The 13032-nt window shown below is 43.7% G+C and overlaps 1 pseudogene; it reads left to right on the top strand.

Moving 5' to 3' along the window:
• Nucleotides 1-8680: 8680 nt before the first annotated feature.
• LOC101686522 lies at nt 8681-9087 on the top strand (annotated as a pseudogene).
• Nucleotides 9088-13032: the final 3945 nt, after the last annotated feature.

The raw sequence follows: 13032 nt of genomic DNA, 5'->3' as shown, positions 1-13032 counted from the left end.
AAGGGGCTAAAATTCTTCCTCTACTAACTGTTCCAGGTGCCATTGATTCCTGAATCCTAGAGAGCTGGGCATGGCAAGGGGGCTTAAGAAGTATGTGTTGGGTTGGCATCAGAGGGGTCCCCTCTCTTCATCTTCCAGGAAGGGAGGTACCAAGGCCCAGGATTGACTTTCATGGGCTACTTCAAATGCTGGACCCATCTATACCTACACCCGGCCTTGGGGCTTCAGCCCCAAGCTTTGCTCTCACTTGCAGTGTGACTCTGGTCCAGGCCTTAGCCCCTTGCCCTTTCCCTTCTGCAGGCAAGGTACTGAGCTAGAGGGTCTTCAAGTCCTGAGTTCTCTGATCTCTGTGGCTTCAGGACTTGGTTTGCCTAGGAAGGGTTGTTAGACTGAGAGTAGGACTAGCTCCTGTCCCACCCTGCTGGTAAGTACTGAGGGGAGCTCTCCAGGCCACGGGGATGGTGGCCCAGGGGTCAGGAGTCTAATTTTATGTGTTGTAGTCAAAGCTGGGGCTGGCCTGGCCCACTCCCCATCTGACCCCAAATGACCCTAATGCTGAGCAGAGAACTGACCCAGGTTGAGCTGAGGCAGCTGTCAAGACAGCCCTAAAATTAGCCACAGCAGGGATAGGGAGGGGCACTGGCCCAGGCCTCAGGCTCCAACAGCCCCAAGGGACCTAGCCCTTACCTTACTCAAGGAGGGAGAGGTCAGCCAGAGTTTTGGCTTTGACCCCACCATGATGCTGGGTGGGAGAGTCATAAACAAGTGTGGGCACATTTCAGGAGAGGGACTGAAGAGCAGCCATTCTCTGCCAGTTGCTGGGGACCTGATGCGCTTCCCAGCCCCCAGCCTGGCAGAGCCCTGGGAAGGACCAGGGACGGACCTGGCTATTTATACTCTTTTCAAACAGGGTGGAGGGATCCAACCTACCTTCCCGAGGCTGAGTTGGATAACCTCCCACAGTAGCACCAACTGCCAAAGACAGGAGAGGAGGGAGGTTTCAGCCTGCTGATGGGGCAAAGGTTGGAGACACCAGGGTCAGACCCAAAGCCAGCCCCCTCTCGCTCAGGGATAATTGCTCACTTCCCTCCTCTCTGCCCCGATATTCCAAGGATCTTGTTAAATTGCAGATTCTGATTTAGAAACTCTGAAGTGGGTTATGAGAAAGGTCCCAGCTTGGTCTGCAGACCACACTTGGATCATGAAATTTTACTTTGCAGCCAGACCCCAAGGCCAGGCTCCTTGCCTTCTGTTTCACAGGTATCCCTACCAATATCTCAGTAGTCTGGCTCACGTGGTCTATCAGTGCACCCCCACCCCCACTTGGTGTATGGGATTTAGGGAGCATGGGAGCCCCTGATTGGGCAGGGGTGTGTGCGGGAGTGAAGGAGCAGTTGGTGAGATAGGTGTTGTGCACAGCAGTTCAGAGCGGGTGCAGAAAGCAGGTGGGGAGAAGGAAAGAGACACAGGCGTGAGTCAGACCAGCCTGGTCTTGAGTGAGCCTCGTGCTGCTGGGCTGACTTTGACTTCCTCCTCTGTGAAGTGAGTGTGGAATGGTTGTCTTATGAGGCTGCTGCTGTGAGAAAGAAATGTGATAACAGATACAAAGTGACAGGCACAGGGAAAGGCTCACACACACAGTGGGTGCTCGTGAGCGGGCCCTTCCTCCCCCTGGTGACTGGGATGCCTGGCCATTTGGGGAGTGGCTTCTGGCCACCACTCACTGGATTATGATGGGGCACTGGGGGAAGGACAAGGACAAGGAGAGGCAAGGCCAGGAGGGGTATGTTGGGATCCCAGCTGGGAGAGTTCCCCGGGGAGATCCAGACATCCAGTCAGAGTTCAGAGCCTGGCCCAGGGTCCCCTTTGTTGCCTGAGGCAGGAGGGGCTACAGGGCTGGAGACACTCCAACTTTGGAGAAGCCCTCTTAGGAAAACAAACACCTTGTCCCTTGACTCAGCCCTCAGCTATGCCAGGCACATTACGGTCCTCCACAGACCATTCCCTCCCCCTGAGGCCCGCATATCCTCTGGGCTGGGCCAGAGGGACTTTAGAAGTCCCTGGTGACTCATTTTTCCTTCCACCACCCACGGCCCTAATGTTGCTTCAGGACCTGGAGTGTCTCAGCAAATCTGTGGCCTACTGTGGGCCTCTAAAAAGCGGGAAGTTGCCCTGGTAGGCATTAGTCTCTCCTGGGACCCAGAGTGGAGTGGCTCGCACAAGGATCCCCTGGACCACCCAGAAGCAGGTGCTGGGGAACGGACCCCAAGGACACATTGCTTATGAGAGTTGGCTAAAGCTGGGTCCAGATGGCTCATTGAATTCACCTCCTTTGTTTCCTGTGTGAAAATCCTAAGACCAAGAGATGGCCATGACCAGGCCAGGGTCACCAGGAGAAGGCGCACAGAGCTCACTCGCCCGAGCCACCCACCCACGATGCTGATGGACGATTTCAGAGGTTGTGAAAGACTCTGGCGCCCCTGTGTGGCAAAAGGGAAGAAAGACAGGGCCTGCAGAGGTTTGGGAAATTGGCCCCTTAGTAGGAAGGACCGTGGTGTGTGGAAGGGCTCCTCCTGGGTATTAGGCTGAGAGCCCCCTCCAGTAACACAGCCCCTGCCCCTACCGGTCACTTCAATCAAGTATCTGCCTCCTTTATCAGACTGGGAGCCCCTCGGAGTCGGGCGGTGTCTGACTCGTCAAATCCCATGGGTATGCTGGTAGGGTATTGTGAGGGAGTGGTGAGGACCGAATTGAATTCAGTATAAATGGAAGGAAACAGTGTGGACGCTGAACAAAGATTTATGCACAAGAATGTTCATAAATCCATGTCTGTAAAAACAGCACTTGTGTGACAATTGTTGAAGTGGGTGATGGGTACAGGGGTTCATTATACTATTCAATTCATTTTTGTGTTTGAAATGTTGTGAAACAAAGGAATTAATAGAAAACATAAAGTTCCAACAATAGGAATCTAAATAAATTATGATGCAGCTGTACAAAGGAATAACATCTAAACACATTAAAAATGCTGCCATGGAGTTCTTTTGTTTTTAATTATAACAGATTTATTGAGGGGCGCCTGGCTGGCTCAGTCGGTAGAGCATGCAACCGTTGATCTCAGGGTCATGAGTTTGAGCCCCACACTGGGTATAGAGATTATTTTAAAATAAATTTTAAAAATAAAATAAAAAATAACAGACTTATTGATATAGATCACATAACATAAAATGTGCCCACTTAAACTGTACAGTTCAATGATTTTTAGTATATTCACAAAGTTTGGCAACCGTCACCACAATCAATTTCAGAACATTTTCATTACTCCATAACAAATCCCCATACCTATTAGCAGTCACTGCTCATTTGCTCCCAAACCTCCCCTCCCCCAAACCAGCCCACAGGTAACACTTTCTGTTTCTATGAATTTGCCTTTCCTGGACATTTAATGGAAATGGAATCATATAATATGTGGTCTTCTGTGTCTGACTTTCTCACATCACAGAATGTTTTCAAGATTTATCCATGTTTTAGCATGTATCAGTATTTCATTCATTTTAAAACTTTTTTTTAAGTTTTATTAATTTAAGTAATCTCTCCACCCAACATGGGGCTCAAACTCATGACCCTGAGATCAAGAGTTGCAAGCTCCTTCGACTGAGTCAGCTAGGTGCCCCGTCACTCCATTCTTTTTTATGGCTAAAAAATATTCCATTGTATGGATATACCATATTGTATTTATCTACTCACATTAGTTGGGGGATACTTGAGTTGTTTCCATTTTTCAGCTATTATGAAAAATGACATTAACATTCATGTACAATTTTTTGCTTCTAAATATTTATTTATTTATTTGGTGGCATAGCCGAGGGAGAAAAGTCTTAAGCAGATTCCTGAGTGTGGTACCCCATGCGGGGCTCAGTCTCACCATCCTGAGATCATGACTGGAGCCAAAACCAAGAGTCAGATGCTTAATCGACTGCTCCACCCAGGTGCCCCTCATGTACAATTTTTGTACAGATACATGTTTTCATTTCTCTTGAATATATACCTATGAGTGAAGTTGTTGGATCATCTGCTAACTCAATGCTTAGCTATTTGAGGAACAATCAAGCTTTTTCCAAAGGGACTGCACCATTTTGCATTCTCACTGGCAGCATATGAGGGCTCAAATTGTTCCACATCCTCACTCCCTCTTTTATTATCTTTTTTATATTCTAACCATCTTAATGGGTATGACCCAGGTAACTTTTAGTGACATGGAAAATGTCCTTGGTTTAATGTCAATTTTTTAATTAAATGTTTTAATTTATTTGACAGAGAGAGCGAAAGAGGGAACACAGGCAGGGGGAGAGAGGAGCAACAAGCAGAGCAGGCAGAGGAAGAAGCAGGTTCCCCACTGAGCAAGGAACCCTATGTGGGACTCAATCCCAGAAGGCTGGGATCATGACCTGAGCCAAAGGCAGCCACCTATGACTGAGCCACCCATGCATCCCTCAGTTTTTGCTGCTGTTGTTATCTATCTATCTATTTATTTATTTATTTATTCTTAAAAGGATTTTTTTAAGACTTTATTTATTTATTTGACAGAGAGAATCAGAAGTAGGCAGAGAGGCAGGAGGAGAGAAAGGGGGAAGCAGGCTTCCACTGAGCAGAAAGCCCAATGTGGAGCTTGATCCCAAGACCCTGAGATCATGACGCGAGCCGAAGACATGCTCAAACCACTGAGCCACCCAGGTGTCCCTGTTTGTTTTTTTTTTTTAAAGCAGACTTTGGAACTGTTTATACAGTGTGGTCTTAACTCCTAAAATATATGTAACCACAGAAATCAGACCAAAAAATAATCTATGAAAATATTAATATGGTAATCTATGGAAAATTTGGAATGATTTTCTTCTTTCTTAAATTTTTGATAATGTGAGCATTTTTAAAAAGATTTTTATTTATTTGAGAGAGAGCACACATATGAGTGGTGGGGGACAGAGGGAGAGAAACAGACTCCCTACTGAGCAGGGAGCCTGATCCTGACAATCCCAGGACCCGGAGGTCATGACCTGATCTGAAAGCACCCCGTGAACATGTATTAATAAGAGAAAATATAATATTATACAAGAAGGTAAAAGAAAATCAATAAGGGGCACCTGGGTGGCTCAGTTGGTTAAGTGACTGCTTTTGGCTCATGTCATGATCCCAGGCCCCTGGGATTGAGCCCCACATCAGGTTCCCTGCTCAGGAGGAGCCTGCTTCTCTCTTTCCCCACTGCTCATGTTCTCTCTCTGAAATAAATAAATAAACAAATAAACAAATAAATAAATAAATTTTTAAAAAGAGAAAATCAATAAATATTAGAAAGAGATAATGCAAACAAATTAAAATAAAATTTAAAATGTATTGAATGAAGCTGATTACATGCCCAGCGTATAGGCTCTTGTACAGTTGGAAGGAGGATCTGAGTGAGGATGGGAGAGACAGAAGAATCAGGCCACTGATTCTAGAGTGTGAGAGTGTCCAAAAAAGGAAGATCATTCTCAGTGAGAATCAGGGAGAGCTTCGTGGAGGAGGCAACCCTGAAGCTGTCTGGACTCTAAAGCAAGAAGCAGATTTAGATTCACAGACACAGGGGGATAGGGTACAGATCTCAGATATGTCAGCATAGACCTGACCTCTCTGCACGTAGGGCACTGAGGTTGCAGACAAGGGCTCTGATGTCTTGACAGGCAGAGATAGTGGCCTGCACATGCTTGGCTTTGCCCTAACTTGGGGTGACTGACCTTGCCCAGTGTGCTAAGGGTGAGTTTCCTAGTCTGAAATGGCCATGATAACCTCCCTTAAGGGTAATTGTGAGCATGGAGTGAGATAAGGGTCTGGAGTAGCCTCCAGCACAAGCCTGGCCCATAACAGGTGAATGAATGATTGGCTGCAAGTAAAGAGGGAGAGACAAGGTGATTCTAAGAATAGGATGTGATGGTTGGAGTGGGGGAGGGGAATGTTCCAGGCAAAAGCAACAGGGATCCTGAGGCCAGTCTGGGGTAGGGTGTTGGAGGGAGGGGCACACAGCACTTTCACAATAGAGGAGTTACCCTAGTAAAGACACAAATAGCCTTCTGGGAGGGAGGCTAAGCACCGTAGACAAGCCCAAAGAGGGCAGAGCCAGCTCAGGGTCCCATTGGGAAATCCTGACCTCCCAGCTGAGAGCTCTTCAGCAGGTAGTGGCCCCAGGAAGAGGGTGCTACAGTGGGAATCAGGGATTTGCACCTGAGCCCTGTCCATCCTCACCACTGACCTCTCAGGCAAGTGGCCCCCTGTGATCTTGGAATTGGAATAAAGCCAGAGGGCGGTTTTCTTCTTTTACTCCTCTATTTCTTCCCAGCCCTCCACACTGGGTATGTGCTACCTTTGTCACTATAGTCAGTGAAACATGTTACTGTTGCTGCTTTTTAAAGCACATTTCCAGGACAGCTTGCTTAGACTTTGGTGTTACAAAATTCTGCAACTTATTGTCAAATGTTTCTGGAAGGAAATAAAGCAAATGTGGCAAATTATTAACAATGGATGCACTGTCAGCAAAGAGTATGTGGGCATTCATGGTCCTACTCCTTTAACTTTTCCATATACTTGAAATTTTTAAGAAAGGTTTTGGGGGAAAAGGGCAAAATATAAAATAATACATACAAGGCAACCCAAAACTTGGAAGGAGCACCAAGCAGAGAAACAAAATCTTTGTGACCTTGATTTAGACAAAGAGGCAGAGAGGCAGGCAGAGAGAGGGAGAGGAGGAAGCAGGCTCCCTGCTGAGCAGAGAGCCCGGGCCCCGGAGCTCTATCCCAGCACCCTGGGATCATGACCTGAGCTGAAGGCAGAGGCTTTAACCCACTGAGCCACCCAGGCTCCCCCAAATAAATAAAATCTTAAAAAAAAAAAAAAAAAAGAAATGAAAGGGAAGAATTCACTATAGATTCTAAGGACATCAAGAGAATACTAAAGGAATATCTTGAACAACTCTGCCCACAAATTGGATAACCTAGATGAAATGGACCAATTCCTTCAAAGACACCATCTGCAGAAAGACACAAGAAGAAATGGACAACTTGAATTAGATTATATCTATTCAAGAAATTGAATCGATAATAATCTTCCTAAACACAAAACACCAGGCCCAGATGTGTTCACTGGTGAATTCTACCCAACATTTAAGGAAAGAATTATACCAATATTTTACAATGTCTTTCAGAGGATAGAAGCAGAGAGAATACTTCCTAACTCATTCTAGGAGGCTAACATCACCCTAATGCCAAAACCAGACAAAGACATCACAAGAAAAGAAAACTACAGACCAATCTCATGAACACAGATCCAAGATAGCTCAAACACATCAATCATTAGTCATTACAATGAGATGCCACTAACATCTGTTAGAATGGCTAAAATTTTTTTACAGTGATCATACTGAGTGTTGATGAAGATATGGAGCAACTAGAACTCTGAGACACTGTTGGCAGGAAGGTAATACGGTACAACCACTTGGGAAAACCTACCATATAACCCAGCCATTCTACTTCCAGGCCTTAACTCAAGAGAAATGAAAGCCTATGTCCAAACTAAGACTTTTATGCAAATATTCACAGCAACTTTATTTGTAATATCTCAAATGAGAAAAAACCCAATGTTCATCAACAGGTAAATGGATAAATGAAGTATGGCACGTACAAACAATGGATACTACTTGGCAATAAAAAGTAAAGAGCTGGTGGCCAACTTCTGCATGGTGGTACATGGAGCCCTACAGACCCTCTTCCCAGTGGAACAACCATAACTGTTAGAAATGTTATGTATATATTCTGTAGAAATCATCCTAGGAGCATACAGCAAATGAAGGAATGTTCATTCAGGAAAATCTACTAAGTTTTGGTAAGAACAGTGACTTTGTAGCATTTGAGCCATGATTCACTCTCTCCCTGCCCCACCGCCTCAACCTGATGCAAACTCTGTCATATGCTGTTGAAACTAAGAATACCAGGTTCCTTTCCCTTCCAGCTCCCTGCAGCAGGCTCTGTTATCTTCCTGAGACAGGAAGGTGGCCAGCATTCCTCATCCTCTCAGCGCCGTGCTGCTGGGACAGTTGTTGTCTCATCCAAAAGAGGGCAGCTGATGTGCTCGCTTCGGCAGCACATATACAAAAGAGGGCAGCTGAATGCTTCCTTTATACCATGTAACAAAAGTTAATTCAAAATAGATTAAACACTGAAACATCAGAGCTAAAAGCATAAACCTTTAGAAGAAAACACAGGAATAAATCTTAGGACCTTGGATCTGGCAACAGATTCTTAGATAGGACACCAAAAGCACACTGACAACAACAAGAATATACAAATTGAACTTCATCAAAATGAAACACATTAGTGCTTCAAGGAATATCATCAAGAACATGGAAAGACAACCCCCAGAAGAGGGGGAAATAGTTGCAAATCATATATGAGATCAGGGCTTAGATCCAGAATATATGTATGTATACATATAAAGATTACAATTCAATAATGGTAAAAAAGATAACAAACCCAGAACAACCCAGGAGGTGCAGGTCTAAGAAGCCAGGCTCTGCTATACCCTTTGCGCGAGCAGCGGTATCCGCTGATCAAGCCCATTGCTTTACTGTTCAGCTGCTGCTGTAACAAACATAGGCTTCATGCCCTGATCAAAGCCTCCAGAGAATACAGAGGGCGAGGATGGATCCAAAGCAACGAAATAGGAGACCACCAGACTGTCTGCCAGGTTGTCTGCAAAACCCACTCCACCAAAACCTAAACCTAAACCAGGAAGAATATCTGCGCACAAAGAACCTGGAACGAAGACTGACAAAGGTACTTAAAGGAAAGAGGGAAGGTGTGAGGCTGGAAAGGAAGGTCCTGCACCATTTCCAGAGGAAATGGGGAAACGAAAGCAGAAGGTGCACATAAAACAACCTGTAGATCACAAGGTAGAATGAATTGTGAAACATGGAAGTTGGATTATATCCCACTTTAAAAAAACTAGTTTTATGGGATGCCTGGGTGTCTCAGTCGGTTAAGCAGCTGCCTTCGGCTCAGGTCATGATCCCAGGGTCCTGGGATCGAGCCCCACATTGGGTTTCCTGCTCAGCGGAGAGCCTTGTTTCTCCCTCACCCTCTGCCGACCTCTCTGCCTACTTGTGTTCTGTCTGTCAAAAAGAAAAACAAACTAGTTTTACTAAGGATTTTGTAAATGTTAATTTTAAGGATACCACTAGTTGGCTTACAAAGATATATAGGGATGGACATTTTGTCTTTTCATAATCATGCCTTTTGGAAATTTCTATCATCCTCAAGTAAAATAAATCTCAATTTGATATTGGAAGCTATGTGCAAAATTCATGCAACATTCCATGCACTTGCTCTAAAAACTGAGTCTCGTGAATACTGTGGTATTTCTATTGTACATATTTGAATTGTGATTTTAATAAAATGGGTAGTTGTGGCCATCTGATGACTATCTGTGGTTTAAAATAAAAGGTTTTCTTGCCTGAAAAAACAAATAAGTAACCCAAATTTTTAAAAAATGGGCAAAGGATTTAACTAAACATTTCCCCAGAGAGGATGGAAAAATCAATGAATAGATAAATAAACAACAAATGCAAGAAAAGATTCTCTTTTTACCCCCCAAGATTTTATTTATTCGTCAAAGAGAGAGAGAGAGCACAAGCAGGGGGAGCAGCAGGCAGAGGGAAAGGCAGACTCCGCTGAGCCCTGATGTGGGATTTGATCTTAGGACCCTGGGAGATGGCAAAGGCAGATGCTTAACCTACTAAGGCACCCAGACATCCCCCAAGAAAAGATTCTTTTTTTTTTTTTTTTAGATTTTATTTATTTGAGAGAGAGAGCATGAGTGAGGAGAAGGTCAGAGAGAGAAGCAGACTCCCCATGCTGGGAGCCCAATGCAGGACTCGATCCCGGGACTCCAGGTTCATGACCTGAGCCAAAGGCAGTCGTCCAACCAACTGAGCCACCCAGGCGTCCCCCCAAGAAAAAGATTCTTGATATCATTAAACATGAAGGAGATGAAAATCAAAACCACAATGAGATACGTCTTAACCACAAGGATGGTCATAATAAAAAAGTCAGACATCCAGATGGCTAACAGACGATAGACCTCACTGGATATCAGGGAAATAGAAATCAAAACTATGATGAGATACTACCTCACACATGTCAGATGGTGAAAATTAACAACACAGTAAACAACAGATGTTGGCGAGGATGTGGAGAAAGAGGAACCCTCTTACATTACATTGGTGGGAATGCAAACTGGTGCAGCCACTCTGGAAAAAAGCATGGAGGCTCCTCAAAAAGTTAAAAATAGAACTGCCCTAGGATCCAGCAGTTGAATTATTATGTATTTATCCAAAGGATACAAAAATACAGATTTGAAGGGGTATGTTTATAGCAGCATTATCAACAATAGCCAAACTATGGAAAAAGCCCAGATGTCCATTGTGAATGGATAAAGTAGATGCAGTAAGCATGAATATATATATAATGGAATATTACCCAGCCATCAAAAAGAATGAAATCTTACTATTTGTAGTGACATGGATGAAGTTGGAGTGTATTATGCTAAGTGAAGTCAGTCAGTCAGAGAAATACAAATACCATGTGATTTCACTTATATGTGGAATTTAAGAAATAAAACATATGAATATATGGGAAGGGGAACAACAACAACAAAAAGGATGGGAGAGGGAAAAACCCATAAGAGACTTAACAATAGAGCACAAATAGAGTTGATGGAGGGAAGTGAGTGGGGGATGGGCTAGATGGGGAATGGGCTAGATATGTGATGGGTATTAAGGAAGGCACTGGTCGTGATGAGCACTGGGTGTCTGTAAGTGATGAATCAATGAATTCTATTCCTGAAACCAATATTACCCTACATATTAACTAACTAGAATTTAAATTCCAATTTGGAAGGAAAAAAGTCAGAAACTAACATATATTGGGGAGGATATGGGGAGGATGTATAGAAATCAGAATCCTGGGGCACCGGCATGGCTCAGTTGGTTGTGCGGCTGCCTTCAGTACAGCTCATGATCCCAGGGTCCTGGGATTGAGTCCTGTATCAGGCTTTCTGCCCTGTGGGGAGCCTGCTTCTCCCTCTGCCGCTCCCTCTGCTTGTGCTCTCTTGCTCTTTCTCTGTCAAATAAATAAATAGAATCTTAAAAAAAAAGAAAAAAGAAATCAGAATCCTAACAGATTGTTGGTTGGAATGTGAAATGTTACACTTATTTTGCAAAACAGCTTAGCAGTTCCTCACAGTTAAACAAAGTTATCATGTGATTTAGCAATTCCTCTCCTAGATTTCTACCAGGAGAAACTAAAACGTATATTCATGCAAAAACTTGAACACAGATGTTCATGGCAACATATTCATAATATCTAAAAGATAGAAGCAACCCAAATGTCCATCAACTAATGGATGGATAAACAAAATGTGGTAGACCCATACAATGCAGCATCATTTTGGCCATAAAAAGGAAAGAAGTATTGAAACATGCTACAACACAGATGAACCTTGAAAATATTATGCTACATGGAAAAAGGCACAAAAGACCACATACTACATAATTGCATTTTTTCAAGATTAAAAAACATTTATATATGGGGCACCTGGGTGACTCAGTGGGTTAAGCCGCTGCCTTCGGCTCAGGTCATGATCTCAGGGTCCTGGGGTTGAGTCCCGCATTGGGCTCTCTGCTCAGCAGGGAGCCTGCTTCCCCTCTCTCTCTCTGTCTGCCTCTCCATCTACTTGTGATTTCTCTCTATCAAATAAATAAATAAATAAAATCTTTAAAAAAAATTTATATAAGTAATCTCTACACCCAGCATGGGGCTTGAACTCATGACGATGAGATCAAGAGTCTCATGCTTTTCTGACTCAGCCAGCCAGGTGCCCTTATATTCCATTTATATAAAATGTTCATAATAGGTAGATCTATAGAAATAGAAAGTAGGGAGGCCTGGGTGGCTCAGTTGGTTAAGCGGCTGCCTTTGGCTCAGGTCATGATCCCAGCATCCTGGGATCAAGTCCCACATCAGGCTCCTTGCTTGGTGGGGAGACTGCTTCTCCCTCTGCTTCTGCTGCCACTCTGCCGGCCTGTGCTCTCTCTCTCTCTGGCAAATAAATAAATAAATAAATCTTTAAAAATAATAATAATAAAATAAAAATAAATTTAAAAAATTAAAAAAGAAATAGAAAGTAGATTTGTGGTTGCTCAGGGCTACAGGGTGATAGCTAAAAGGTGCAGGATTTTTTTCTTTTGAGGTGATAGAAATATTCTAAAATGGATTGCGATGGGTTGTGTATGTCTGTGAAAATTCTAAAAACCATTGGATTGTATAGTCTAAATGAGTGAATTAAATAATATATGAATTATATCTCAATGGAGATGTCATTTTTAAAATGCCATATATATTAGGAATCTTTAAAAATTTTTTTAAAGATTTTATTTGTTCATTTGACAGAAAGAGAGAGCATAAGTAGGGGGAGCGGCAGGCAGAGGGAGAGGGAGAAGCAGGCTCCCCGCCGAGCGGGGAGCCCAATGTGAGGTTTAATCCCAGGGTTCTGGGTTCACGACTGAGCCAAAGGGAGGCACTTAACTGACTGAGCCACCTAGGTGCCCCAGGAATCATTTAATTAAAAGGGAAAAAAAATGCCCAAATGCCAACAGTGGGTAGCTCAAGGTGCTCAGATTACAGATTATTTTCTTTTGTAACTTTTCCTATTTGGGGGAGAAAAGAAGTATTTTCCAGAGAATGAAGAGACCAACAATCAAATACAATGAGTGAACATTGATTAGATCCTGGATCTCTCCCCATTCCTCCCCAAAAGCAGGTATAAAATACAGTTGGGGAAAATTGGGAGAAATACGAATATGGGCTGGACATTAGATGACAGTATGGAATGATTCATCCTTTTCTCAGAATTGTGAGGATGATTATGTAGGCCACTGTTCTTAGGAACTGCGTG

This window comes from Mustela putorius, unplaced genomic scaffold (genome assembly GCF_011764305.1).
Source record: "Mustela putorius furo isolate JIRA1106 unplaced genomic scaffold, ASM1176430v1.1 tig00003987_pilon_pilon_pilon, whole genome shotgun sequence".
Classification (NCBI taxonomy): domain Eukaryota; kingdom Metazoa; phylum Chordata; class Mammalia; order Carnivora; family Mustelidae; genus Mustela; species Mustela putorius.
The sequence above is the reverse complement of the archived record's forward strand: the minus strand, read 5'-3'. Positions and strand labels throughout refer to the sequence as shown.